Consider the following 12,983-nt stretch of genomic DNA (forward strand, 5'->3'; position numbering starts at 1 on the left):
GGTACAAGTTCATTTATCCAACCCAACATACTTATTTACATAAAGCTATATTTGTACATAAGGCTTTCCAGGTAAAGGCCGACCCTTTGTCAGAGGGTACTTTTTTCAATTATTGTGTCAAGGGTTCCTTAAAGAGAGACGCAAAGCCCCATGACAAGTTGTACTCTTTAGCCATGATAGGGGAATCGTTATAAAATCACAATGTACCGTATGTGTAAAAGAGTTGGTGTCATCCACTCTGAAGTCATCTACATGTACATCTACATTTACATCTGTATGGTATTATCAATGTCTTTGATTTTAGAAAGGTAAATGTATGTCTGTTTGATTAAAAATGCAGACCCTTGTCAACTGTTCTAGGTCCTGTAACCCAAAGGTTTGCGATCAATTGCAGATTTAAATGACGATTCTGATTGGTTAATGGTCAGCCTTTTGAAAGTATGTGCATGCAACAATGATCTTGATTGGCCATGGTTATTTTGCAATTGATTGCAAACCTTTGTGTTCCGTGGCCCAGAGCTTTAATCAAAGCACTGAAATAAACTAAAATGTTAAATAAATTTCCAAAATATTAATATTTCTGTGTGTCTCTCTTTTTATTAACAGAATTCTGGTGGAAAGGGTGGTCCTAAGAAAAAGGGGAAACCATTCAAACACAACAATGGCAGCTTCTCTGATACCAGCTCAAATAGTTTATTGCGACAGGTAAGATTTTCTTGTAATTGTTGCATTAATGTATTTAAAAAAAATTCTCCTAGAATAATACCCCCTTTCATAGTGTTTCTATCAGAATCACATCAATGAAAAAACAGATAGAATTTGTAATTGTTGCATAAATTAATTAAAGTTTCTCCTAGAATAATACCCCCTTTCATAGTGTTTCTATCAGAGTCACGTCGATGAAAAAACAGATCGAATTTGCCTCATGTTAACAAAGGTGAAACCAGCGCTTTCCCTGCTGTCCCTTTCATACTGCTGGTGAAATTCACTCATGACAGTGTAGTGCGCAGCTAGCTAGCTGGGAAAAAGCGCGCTTTAGCCGGAACAAGATTACAACCTTTGACCATTTTCATCAGTGTTTTCTCCCGGACCCATTCACATTGGCCGTTTCATCGGAGTCGCACTGATATAAAGAGGACTTCTCCTGCTCTTGAGCAGGAGAATTTAATCGCCCATTTCTTTTCTTTTCATCGGCTATTCTATCAACTTTTTCTCCTCTGTACCATTCATAGTGGCCTTTTCATCGGATGCGTCCAATGAAAATCAGGCCACTATGAAAGGGGTATAATGCAAACAGAGCAGAGAATAGATATAATAACCTATTACAATTTAGTTTAGTTTGTTTTGAATAGACTAAATGGAAGAAGAAAAAAAATTGTTTCAGGGATTTGAAAATTGTTGGCACCTTATACTATAAAGGGAATTGTTGACAAGTAAAGTAATCTCATTCTGTCACCTTCAACACCTCAATCCATAATATTATAAAGGCTCTTAGGTATTCATTGGATTTATTTGTATGAGCTGAATTGAATATGATTCAGTTAATCAATCTAAACCCCTTTCAGATGGTCGCTAGACTTGATTTTAACTACAGAAAACACCCTAGCCTTCCCCCCTACTGACTGTCTGCCTTCTCAGTATTACCGAAGGTTACCGAGTATCGTAGGAGAGTATTAGCATTTAATGATTCACGATAAGAGTTGGAGAGGAGAGACTGGGTATGTACCGACGTCCATGTTGAAGGTGGGGTTCGGGAGAGGGGGCCTACAAAGGGGGTGGGTAGGGTTATGGGTGATGGGGATAGGGAGAGGGTAGGGGGACAGGGAGGGGTGAGAGATTCTGTCTGGAAAAAAGCACAAATACAGTTCAGAATTTTACATTTGTTCAATAATATAGAATGTGTAAGGGGGCACCACTGGCCCATGCTCCTTTTATATAATATAAAGATGAAAATGTCTCTTGCTCAGATGTAATTATAGCATTTGTAGAAATACAGATGTGATAATTATTAAAGACCATAATAAATTAAATACCATTGACATTTCCTTTTTATCAGGACTGACTTTAGTCAACAATTTGTAGTGTAAGCATGTTGCTTTTTAGGCTTATAAATTATTTAAATCTTTTCAAAATATGAGGATTGCATGGGTTGTGAGTTTTGACAATCATTGGCACTGTAATCACTTGAATTTCCACTTTTTATGCTACTGGGCCAAGGGCATATTGTATATATTTTGGTTTACTTGATGGGTAAAATAAAAGCAGTTCATAGGGTATACAAATATATATCTTTCATTCCTAACCATAAATATGAGAGAAGTAACCCTCGATTATTTACAAAGTCTTGTGCTAAGTCATACCATACAATATCCCTTCAACATTTTATTTACATGAAAATGAGGCATATTTTGCCGTAAACAACTTCCTGAAATGTATTATGTGGAGGAAGATAAATATGGATCTTTTTTGTATGCTGAGAGCTGTCAACAGTGTTTTCATATCCAGTGATCTGTCATATAAAGATGCAATGTGTGCATGTGATCACGAATCGGTTATTTAGGCCTTGGGCTTACCGTATGTGATTTGCATCGTAGAATTGAGATTTGAATACATTTTGTACATTGTTGTGTACAGTACACCATGCATGCGATGCAGGTTCATAAATGGTATGGTTTGTCGATGAATATTTGTGTGGTTAACACTGTGGTTGCTTTCCTTGCCTCTGTAAATTTGTTCGTTTGCCACACATGCAATTCTGTGTAAAGCAAAAGGCACCAACTGATCAGATGAAAGGATTGCTTTGTGCAACACAGTGGCTTTGAAGAATTACCCATTTCTTGGCTTGATTACTGGTACCTCCATTGCAACCGTTTTAACATGGGTGTAGATTAAACGTTCATTGGAAATCATGAAGCCTTTTGGCATATCCATCCCATGACAAATACAATGTGGCACAAGGAAAATATTTGCTTGGCATATAAAGAGTTAAATTCATGATGAACTTTGCAGAAAGAGGGCAAGTGAGGGATTAATCAAATGTCAAATTCCCTTCTCTTTTTGCTTCTTCAATGTTTCTTAAATCTGTCATGAACTTGTTTCAGAGATCAATCATTATCATGACTAACATGTTTCTCAAACAAGCATTCACAGAATGTAAAGTCAACTGTGTGCACAGTCGTATATATAAGAAAGCGCCACTCATTGTGAAGATATAGGACCCACCTTTTTGCACAGTTCTCGGAAATAATGATTGCACCCCCCTTTTATCGGGCCCCAGGGTATATCTGCGATGGCTGGAGCCCTAGCGTCTGATTAATTCATAATATTCACATTTGACTTCACATATCAAGTAATTACTCACCGCTTCTTTATTGCACGCCAACCCTCGGCGTGGCCTCTCATGTGCTCGTACCACTCCACTCTCCGACTTTCAATAGCACAGACATCTTTAACCTTTGGAATCTTGTTGGTCTTTAATTCAGATTGATGTGCATCGAAGGCTGGGCCTGCTTCTCAAGTCGAAGATGATTTTAACCGAGGTCGGGGCCTGGTTCTTTGCCGGCCTGCTCACTTGTAAATGAAAGATGATGGATGCGTTAAGTAATAGAAATCATAAAGATTTATCTAATTAATAAAACAAATGCTCTTGTCACTGAAGTGTTGAGAGAATAGGCTCCTTGAGTGCCTACACAAAAGCTGCCAACTTGAAAAGAGGAAATTAATTTGATGGAGGCAAGTCTTGGTTTCATTTTTATTTTAGTGCTGAAAGCTGTAACTTACATGTAATTTACAATTCCAAAAACAGGCAATACCAATATTTTTTCTCTCAGATATTTTGCTATCCAAAAGAGCCAAGCCTCGACCGGCCTAACTTTATATTTGTAATCCTCAACATACCTTGAAACTAGAACTGTGTGTGGAAGAAGAAGGACACAAACACAATTTGGGGTCATTTTGAGAGTTTATTTTGTTTAGAAAGGGCTAAATAGTATTGAGAAGATGTGAATATATAGCCTTTAACATAATAGGAAGAAACAGATAGTGAAAGGAGTAAAATATGATTATGTAGATGAAGCGAAAGTATCAGGTCAAACCTTTGAAAATATGCAAGCTACTGGAAATACACCTCTGCTCGTTCCCATACACGTTGAGAAGATTGTATTTGGGATACCAGTGCTGGATGTTTGAGATGGAGTATTTATAAATACATATGATCTCTTTGATATGTCTGCCAATGATTAACACTAACATTAGCACTACTTTAAACTAGGTAGATAAACCTGGTCTTCCCGTTGGTGCAGAGAACTGCAGTGATGTTCTCATTGGACTATTACAAACTTGTAACTTTTTAACCATGCATGGTTTCAGAGCGATGTCGCTTTCTAATGTAAAGGGAACGGGATGATCCTCAACTTGCTTTAGCTACATTTGTTATGGACCCTCTTTCATCAAATGTATTAGCTTAGGGATTGGGTTGCAATAGGGTTAGGGTTAAGGTTAGTGAAGGTCTTGGGCCCAGGGTTAACGTTATGAATTCAGTGCACGATATTGACCATGGAGCAATTGTCGCAGGACCAAATGTTAAGCAACCCGTTTATCATCGATGTCTGCCATTCTGCCAATAATTAACACTTCTGTTAACACCGCCATGAGGTACATGGAGGTAGATACGTGTATCCCTGGTGTTCTCATTGGTGCAGAGATACCGCAATGGTGTTATCATTAGACCTCAACCTTTTCTAACCCTTGTAGTCGTTCACAAGCGATGGTGCTTTGTAATGATAATAATAATGATAGTGGGTTCTTGTAAAGCGCTTATGTCTGTCAGACTGGACACTCCTAGCTGGCGCTCCACGTTATTACTCCACCTTTAGCATGGCCGCCGTTATGGTGCTCTAACATTTCAAGGAATTAATTCCTGCCAGGTACCCATATACATCACCCGGGTTGAGTGTGGCAAAATGTATATTAATCTCTTGCCAAAGTACATTAATGCCCCGGCGGGACTTGAACCGCAAACCATGTGATTCCACAGTCCTAAGACGTATCAACTCGACCACAACACCAGAGGGAATAGAAATCCTACTTTTGCATTTGCTAAGGGGACATTTATTTTAGGCTTATTTTATTAGAGATACAGGATTAGGACTTGGGTTGATATTGTGTTTTAGGTTAGGTTAATGGATGATGTTAGAGTTAAGATTAGATTTACCAGGTCCAGGGTTGAAGTTAGGAATTGAGTTAGTGAAAGACTGTGACTGCCCGATCAGGGTTTGTTTTACGATCAAGAATGGATATCATCTCTGTATATTGCCAATCATGGCTATCTTATTCTCCTGTTCCTTGATATGAAGTTAACAACTAAATTATTCAAACCCTTACCAATTTTTGTAATGTGTTATTAGTATGTGAATAATTGATTTGCCCTGATTAATGTATCTTGAGAATGTGATATATTAGAGCTTACATCTAAAACTATTTAAAAAAAGGCCCTAGTTCAACCAGTCCACCTTTTATTCTCGACTATCTCGAGTTAGGAAAATCATCAACTTTACAAGGGGTATATGAATGATTTAGTTGTTAACTGTATATTTCATTTTACCCAGTCAGGAACGAAACTTAGTTTGGGCATTGTGAAGGGGGGGGGGGGCCACTGACATCATTTCATGGTGTGGGGCATCAGTCTGTCAAAGAGATGGGTGAAAAGTGAAATGAAAAGGCCATTAGATAAGGATGTGAGAGGGAGTTTTATCAACTTTTTTTTCTTCATGTTCCTTATCTTGTTCCTTTTGTTCCTTTCCTGCTTTTCTTTTCTTTTCTTTTCTTTTCTTTTCTTTTGTAACCAACGTGCGAAAGCATAGAAAAATGTATGCATATGGGACTAGACGATATGTTTTAGCAGGGTCAATTAGCTTTATTCTGTATATATTTTGAAGTTTCTTACTTTCTTACAATCCTTCGTTTTATATTTTCATCTAAAAACTTAAGTAATATCATTTATGCAGAGCCTTCATCATGCATTGTCACTTTATTTGGATTTCATTAGAAAAAGCATAAACATCTACTCAAGATTATCTTAAATAAACGTTGTATGTGTATGCCCCCTCCCTTTCAAAAAATTTCATTTCATGTGTCGAAGGAGCCTCACTTTTCTTCTCCCTTTTCTGATTGATTAGATCTATTACTCTATAATGTTGAGTGACTTTGTTGCGAAGCATCACTCCATGCCATCATGTATTCATAGCAATCACAAAGAGTGTTATTCCATTAAGACTTGGGGGCCGAGTGTCTTTGCAAACTGCATTTAACATGATTCCATGTTTGCTAGAGATGCTTCGTAGGGTATAAGTTATGCATACTCATGCTTGGGGACAAGGCTAGCTATCATCTCCGACTTTGTGCTGTAACAAATTCTGGATTTTGTTTTCCTTGCTCTGTATCTATCCTTCCGAATGTGGGGAAGAGTTAATCAGTGATTTAGATTCACTGGTATGATTTAGAGTTTTCTTTAATTGTTGCATAATACTGATTCCATAATAAGCCTTGGTTAGTTTAGCCTATCTTGGAGACTGTGAATAGTGAAATACCAGAATTGTAAATTATGTTAAATTACACTTTGCTCCAGGTAGCCATAAAGGGGAAGTCAGACCTGATTTCAGTTGGGTTTTAATAAAAAGCTGAAAAGTGAGAAAAACAAATGAGTGGAAGTTTTAGTAATATCCAATTAAAAATAAGAAAGTTATGAATATTTTAATATGTCATTAGTGGAACACAAATTAGCGTCACTGTGACTATTCTGACGAGCTCCACTCCAGTTTGCTCTGTACAGATATTTCATAAACTTTCAATTTTTAGTTACAGATGATGGAATAGATTAGTGTCATACAGGGGTTGTATAAAAAGATATTTGCAATAATTATATTTAGGGTGGATATATGATTGAAAATGTTATGAAGGGAAAATATATGAATATACCAGTATATACTTTAGAACAGGGCAAATGGGAGGGGTCCTCGCAAGATAGATCACAGAGTTGCCAATTTGTATTTGATTGATCGCACCTTTTAAAAAGAATAATAATTTTTTAATTTTTAATAATTTTTTGCCTTAAAATCAACTTAATTAAAATCAACTTAAAAACAGGCTGGACTTCCCTTTTAATAGGTTATACTTCCAGTATGGCTCCAATATGACCAGCAACTTGGAAATACTCCAGACATATTCAAACTCATTTCAACATGGGGGAGAGGTATGGTGGCCCTGAAGGGACATCGCGAATAGACTAAATCGTGAAAAATATGCGATAAAATTCACGATATCGTCAATTTTATCGCATATTTTTCACGAAGAAATTCACGAAATTGACGATATCGTGAACTTTATCGTGAACTTTTCACGATGAAATTGACGATATCGTGAATTTTATCGTGAAAAGTTCACGATATCGTCAATTTTATCGTGTACTCTATCGTGTACTCTCCTGACGGGCGCTTCGTAAACAAAACCAGCCCTAGCTGGGGGAGACAGAGAGAAGGAAAAAAGGGAAAGGGAAAGAGAAGATAAAAGGAAAGAAAGAATAATAAGAAGAAAAGAGGGAAACGGGGGGGGGGGGCGAAGGGCTCTTGCCTCCTCCTCACTCCCCCCCCCCCTCCCCGGCCAAAAAATAAATAAGGAGAGAGAGAAGGGAAAGGGAAAGGGAAAGAAAATATAAAAGGAAAGAAAGAAGAGGAAGAAGGAAAGAGGGAAACGGGGGAAGGGCGAAAGGCTCTTACCTCCCCCCCCCCCGCCAAAAAAATAAATAAGAGATAGAGAGAGAGAGAGAGAAGGGAAAGGGAAAGAAAGAAGAGGAATAAGAGGGAAACGGGAAGGGCGAAGGGCTCTTGCCTCCTCCCCCCCCCCCCCGCCAAAAATAAATAAGAGAGAGAAGGGAAAGGGAAAGAAAATATAAAAGGAAAGAAAGAAGAGGAAGAAGGAAAGAGGGAAACGGGGGAAGGGCGAAAGGCTCTTATCTCCCCCTCCCCCCGCCAAAAAAATAAATAAGAGAGAGAGAGAGAGAGAGAGAGAGAGAAGGGAAAGGGAAAGAAAGAAGAGGAATAAGAGGGAAACAGGGGAAGGGCGAAGGGCTCTTGCCTCCTCCCCCCCCCCCCCGCCAAAAATAAATAAGAGAGAGAAGGGAAAGGGAAAGGGAAAGGGAAAGAGAAGATAAAAGGAAAGAAAGAAAAGGAAGAAGAAGAAGAAAAGAGGGAAACGGGGGCGAAGGGCTCTTGCATCCCCCCGCCCAAAAAATAAATAAGAGAGAGAGAGAGAGAAGGGAAAGGGAAAGAGAATAAAAAAGGAAAGGAAGACGAATAAGAAGAAAAGAGGGGCTCTTGCCTCCTCCCCCCTCCCGCGCCAACAAATAAATAGGAGAGAGAGAGAGAGAGATAGAGAGAAGGGAAAGGGAAAGGGAAAGAAAATATAAAAGGAAAGAAAGAAGAGGAATAAGTAGGAAAGAGGGAAACGGGGGAAGGGCGAAGGGCTCTTGCCTCCTCCCTCCCCACCCCCGCCAAAAAAATAAATAAGAGATAGAGAGAGAAGGGAAAGGGAAAGGGAAAGAGAAGATAAAAGGAAAGAAAGAAAAGGAAGAAGAAGAAGAAAAGAGGGAAACGGGGGCGAAGGGTTCTTGCATCCCCCCGCCCAAAAAATAAATAAGAGAGAGAGAGAGAGAAGGGAAAGGGAAAGAGAATAAAAAAGGAAAGGAAGACGAATAAGAAGAAAAGAGGGGCTCTTGCCTCCTCCCCCCTCCCGCGCCAACAAATAAATAGGAGAGAGAGAGAGAGAGATAGGGAGAAGGGAAAGGGAAAGGGAAAGAAAATATAAAAGGAAAGAAAGAAGAAGAAGACGGAAAGAGGGAAACGGGGGAAGGGCGAAAGGCTCTTACCTCCCCCTCCCCCCTCCCGCCATAAAGGGAAAGAGAAGGGAGAGGGAAAGAAAATATAAAAGGAAAGAAAGAAGAGGAAAAAGAATAAGAAAAGAGGGAAACAGGGGCGAAGGGCTCTTGCCTCCTTTCTTTTCTTTCTTTTCCTTTCTTTCCTATTCTCCCTCTTTTTCGTTTTTCTCTTTCTTTCTTCTCTTTCCCTTTCCTTCTCTCTCTCTCTCATTTATTTTTTGGCGGGGGGCGGGGGGACGAGGCAAAAGCCCTTTGCCCCCGTTTCCCTCTTTTCTTCTTCTTCCTCTTCTTTCTTTCCTTTTATCTTCTCTTTCCCTTTCCCTTTCCCTTCTCTCTCTCTCTCTGATTTATTTTTTGGCGGGGAGGGGGGGGGGGGGAGTGAGGAGGAGGCAAGAGCCCTTCGCCCCCCCCCCCCCCCCCCCCCCCCCCCTTTTCTTCTTATTATTCTTTCTTTCCTTTTATCTTCTCTTTCCCTTTCCCTTTTTTCCTTCTCTCTGTCTCCCCCAGCTAGGGCTGGTTTTGTTTACGAAGCGCCCGTCAGGAGAGTACACGATAGAGTATACACGATAGAGTACACGATAAAATTGACGATATCGTGAACTTTATATCGTGAACTTTTCACGATAAAATTCACGATATCGTCAATTTCATCGTGAAAAGTTCACGATAAAGTTCACGATATCGTCAATTTCGTGAATTTCTTCGTGAAAAATATGCGATAAAATTGACGATATCGTGAATTTTATCGCATATTTTTCACGATTTAGTCTATTCGCGATGTCCCTTCAGGGCCACCATAGAGAGGGGTAAACCCAGAATGATATAGAGACCACCTCAGCCATGCAAAACTCTAACCATGGCATGAAGCTTCAAGTACCTTCGTACATGTAGCTCATGCATGCTATACCCTTGCAGTGAATATCATCACAAGAACATCCCAATCAAAATCTGCTGCCCTCTCTCGGCGCCTTCCCGCCAGGTTGAACCTCCGCCTCAAAATGTCAACGAGAAGCTGTATGTGGTAATACACTGCAGCTGCCTGAGCTGAGTGGTACTCTCTCCTTCGTATTCATGCTCTGTAATGCAATGCAGTGCATGAATACACATAATCAAAGGGGCTAGCACAGTGTGAGAATGCACATAATTGGAAAGCTAAGTGTAATCACATACAAACACTACATGTTGTCCATATGTACACATATAGTGCGGTCAAATTATGTCTAGCATTTCCTACATCACGCTGTTATGTACGTACAGTGTGTCTGAGATTGACCTAAAATGTGAATCAAATATTTTATCATCATTTATAATGGTTATCCTTTTTTTGATTTTTTAAGAATAAATATTTTTCTCCATAAATTTGACAGACCTGATGCAATCACAACAAAAGCATGAAGTAATTATCACAAAAGGTTATTACATTTGATTGTATATTCATCTCCATTTAAAAGGGTTCCTATTTTCTACACCTGTTTAGTTTAAAAATGGTGTCATCTCAAATCAAATTGAATTTATACCTCCTATATTTGGGCTTATTGCACTTATATGGATAAAATAGTGCATTAGTATTTTTTTTAATGTCTTTGTAGGTATGCTATCTTACCCTAATTTCTTTTCTTTTTTTGGGGGGGGGGGAAGGAAAGATTTTTATTTGTTTTTGTTTTTGGTAGGATCATTACAAAATAAAACTGCATAATTTACATATATGTCAAATTTATGTACAAGTGAAATGCATCTGTGACACCACCACACTGCTAATTTGAAGATTATAAAAGCTAGTAATCACATTTTACCTCTGAAACATATACTAGAAAATTATCATTTATTGACAAGTTGATTTTTAGAGTTATGTAAAGCAGAAAATGATATTGAAAATAGACTGAAAACAGATCACTGCAATTTGGGGAAAGAACAAAGGTATAAATGATTAAGAAAATGTTAAGCTTAATACATACACAAATATAAGGAGGAATTGTATAAAATCAAGTTGTGTAAAATATTATACAATGACATTCATCTTGTGGTTTGTTATGTCCTTTTGATAGTAAAGAGAAGATTCTCCCACAAAATTTCATAACTTTTTTTGTATGCTTGCAAGTAGCAGTAGTATGAGGTTTAAGATATACTTTTGTTCAACATGATCGTAAAATAGGGTTCAGGTTCAACTAAATTGAAATATTACATATAGGTCCCAATATATTTTAATTTGATCTTGATCTTTATGGTATAAATATTGTACAGCACACAAACTTTACATTTTTAAGTCTTATTGTGCATAGAAAACTGTTACCTTGTAGCAAATGATTGATGGTGAAGCCACACAAAATGCATGAAGGTTAAAAAACAATACTATAATTCCACATGTGGGTGAGAGGGGGTTGTAGATATTAATTAAATGCCCAAATGTCATGATTCATAAGACAAGGATTTGAAACTCACTTCCGTATGATTAGAAAACACTTTTTATTTTTCATGTCTGAACTGTTTGTCCAAGAACCCCCAAAACACTGCTGTATTCTTCAAAGAGCTATAGTTATAAAAATTTCTATGCTTTCAGTTGATGAATATTCATAATGAATTAAAAGATTTTCACTAAACTAATCTACAGTGCACAATGTTGTCTAAACATAATTCAAATTGAAGCCATCATTTTTCCCCTGTTATTCAATCATGTCTTTTTTGCCAAGTACCGTCTCATGTAGATTTCAAGTACCGTATAGCTTCTCAGGTTTTTTGAAATATGTTTAATGGAAAAGAATAATACACAGTTTCAATGAGTTGTTCCTTTATCTTATCCTTTTCCTGACCTCGTTGGTTTGGAGGTTCAGAATTTTCTGCAGGTACTCTCAGCTTGTAATTGAATCCAATACATTGGCCATGAAGAAACATGGAGGATGGATAGCGTGCAGATAAACGCTTTCATTTATCTGCGGCGGCGTGCAGCAAGGTGTACTTCAGACAGAAATCAGGATAGGGGTCCCATAAAAGGTGGAGACATGTTAATAGACATAGTACATGTATGTGTCTTCTGGTGCATGCATTTGTTTGTAACATTTTTCATGTATGTAATTTTTTTACAGAGTGGGAACTTTCACCCTTCTCCTTGTAAAACTTGCATAATTTTCCCTTAATGTCTATTGAAAATAAGGAGGGGTTTATTAACGTCTGTGTTAATATGACACTCTGATCAGCTATTTTCTCCAAATATCACTTGAAAACCAGAAGGAACTTTAATCATATTAAAGTAACATGTGTTATGCTTAATGCGCCCTTCCTGGTCAAAGCAAATGGTGAAAGTATATGTTGACTGAATATTCAGACTATTGACTGCTGATAGCAAAATGGACATTGACTCATATACCATTATATATAGGACTTACGATCTTCTGGTTCTCAGATATCATCTGTTGAGAGCCCCAGGGTTATAGAAATGTGTTAATGATACAAGTTGACCCTCTTATGGGTCTTGGTAGATATTATAAATCGGTTTAATCATTATGCAGGTACCTATGCTGACATAAATTAGTTACCACTGGCCCCTTTGCATCCTATATCTTGTAAAAGATATTTTTAACAACATGTAATCTATCTTTTTCACATGTCATGCACCTATTATTGCCTCATATTCCTGCAAAAATAGGATTTTTCTTCCTATATTATCTTATCTGTATATCATACTTGCATTTGACAACCGTGGTAATATAAGCTCCCTCTTATAAATAAAGTAATATTTGTAAAATAGAATGACAGGCTTTTTTCAAATAGGTTAATGGAGATCCTTGCTGCACGTGTTGCCAACTTGAGACCATTTAATTTTGAAGATACGAGTATTAAAGCGAGCATGCTGATATACGTGTGCTTATACACCGCCGTGTTGATTGACAAGCATGAAAGGATAAAAATTGAACCTGTGTAGGCAATTACTTAATATACTCGTGACTTTGGGGAGAACTCAGGGTGCCATAATGTCCTGCCATGCATGAAATACACAGGACAGTTATGTTTGATTAATGTCAGGTTTAATTAAACATAACTCAATGGGATTGAAGTGTCT

The 12,983-nt window shown here is 38.0% G+C and overlaps 1 long non-coding RNA gene across 1 annotated transcript; it reads left to right on the forward strand.

Moving 5' to 3' along the window:
• The first annotated feature begins 7,065 nt into the window (after nt 1–7,065).
• Nucleotides 7,066–12,309, forward strand: LOC115920064. The gene is made up of 2 exons (XR_004062156.1): nt 7,066–7,249; nt 9,734–12,309. It is a non-coding gene; the product is annotated as an uncharacterized LOC115920064 (long non-coding RNA).
• The last annotated feature ends 674 nt before the right edge of the window (nt 12,310–12,983 follow it).

The sequence above is a fragment of the Strongylocentrotus purpuratus genome, unplaced genomic scaffold, assembly GCF_000002235.5.
Source record: "Strongylocentrotus purpuratus isolate Spur 01 unplaced genomic scaffold, Spur_5.0 spur5_scaffold_7, whole genome shotgun sequence".
Lineage (NCBI taxonomy): Eukaryota > Metazoa > Echinodermata > Echinoidea > Camarodonta > Strongylocentrotidae > Strongylocentrotus > Strongylocentrotus purpuratus.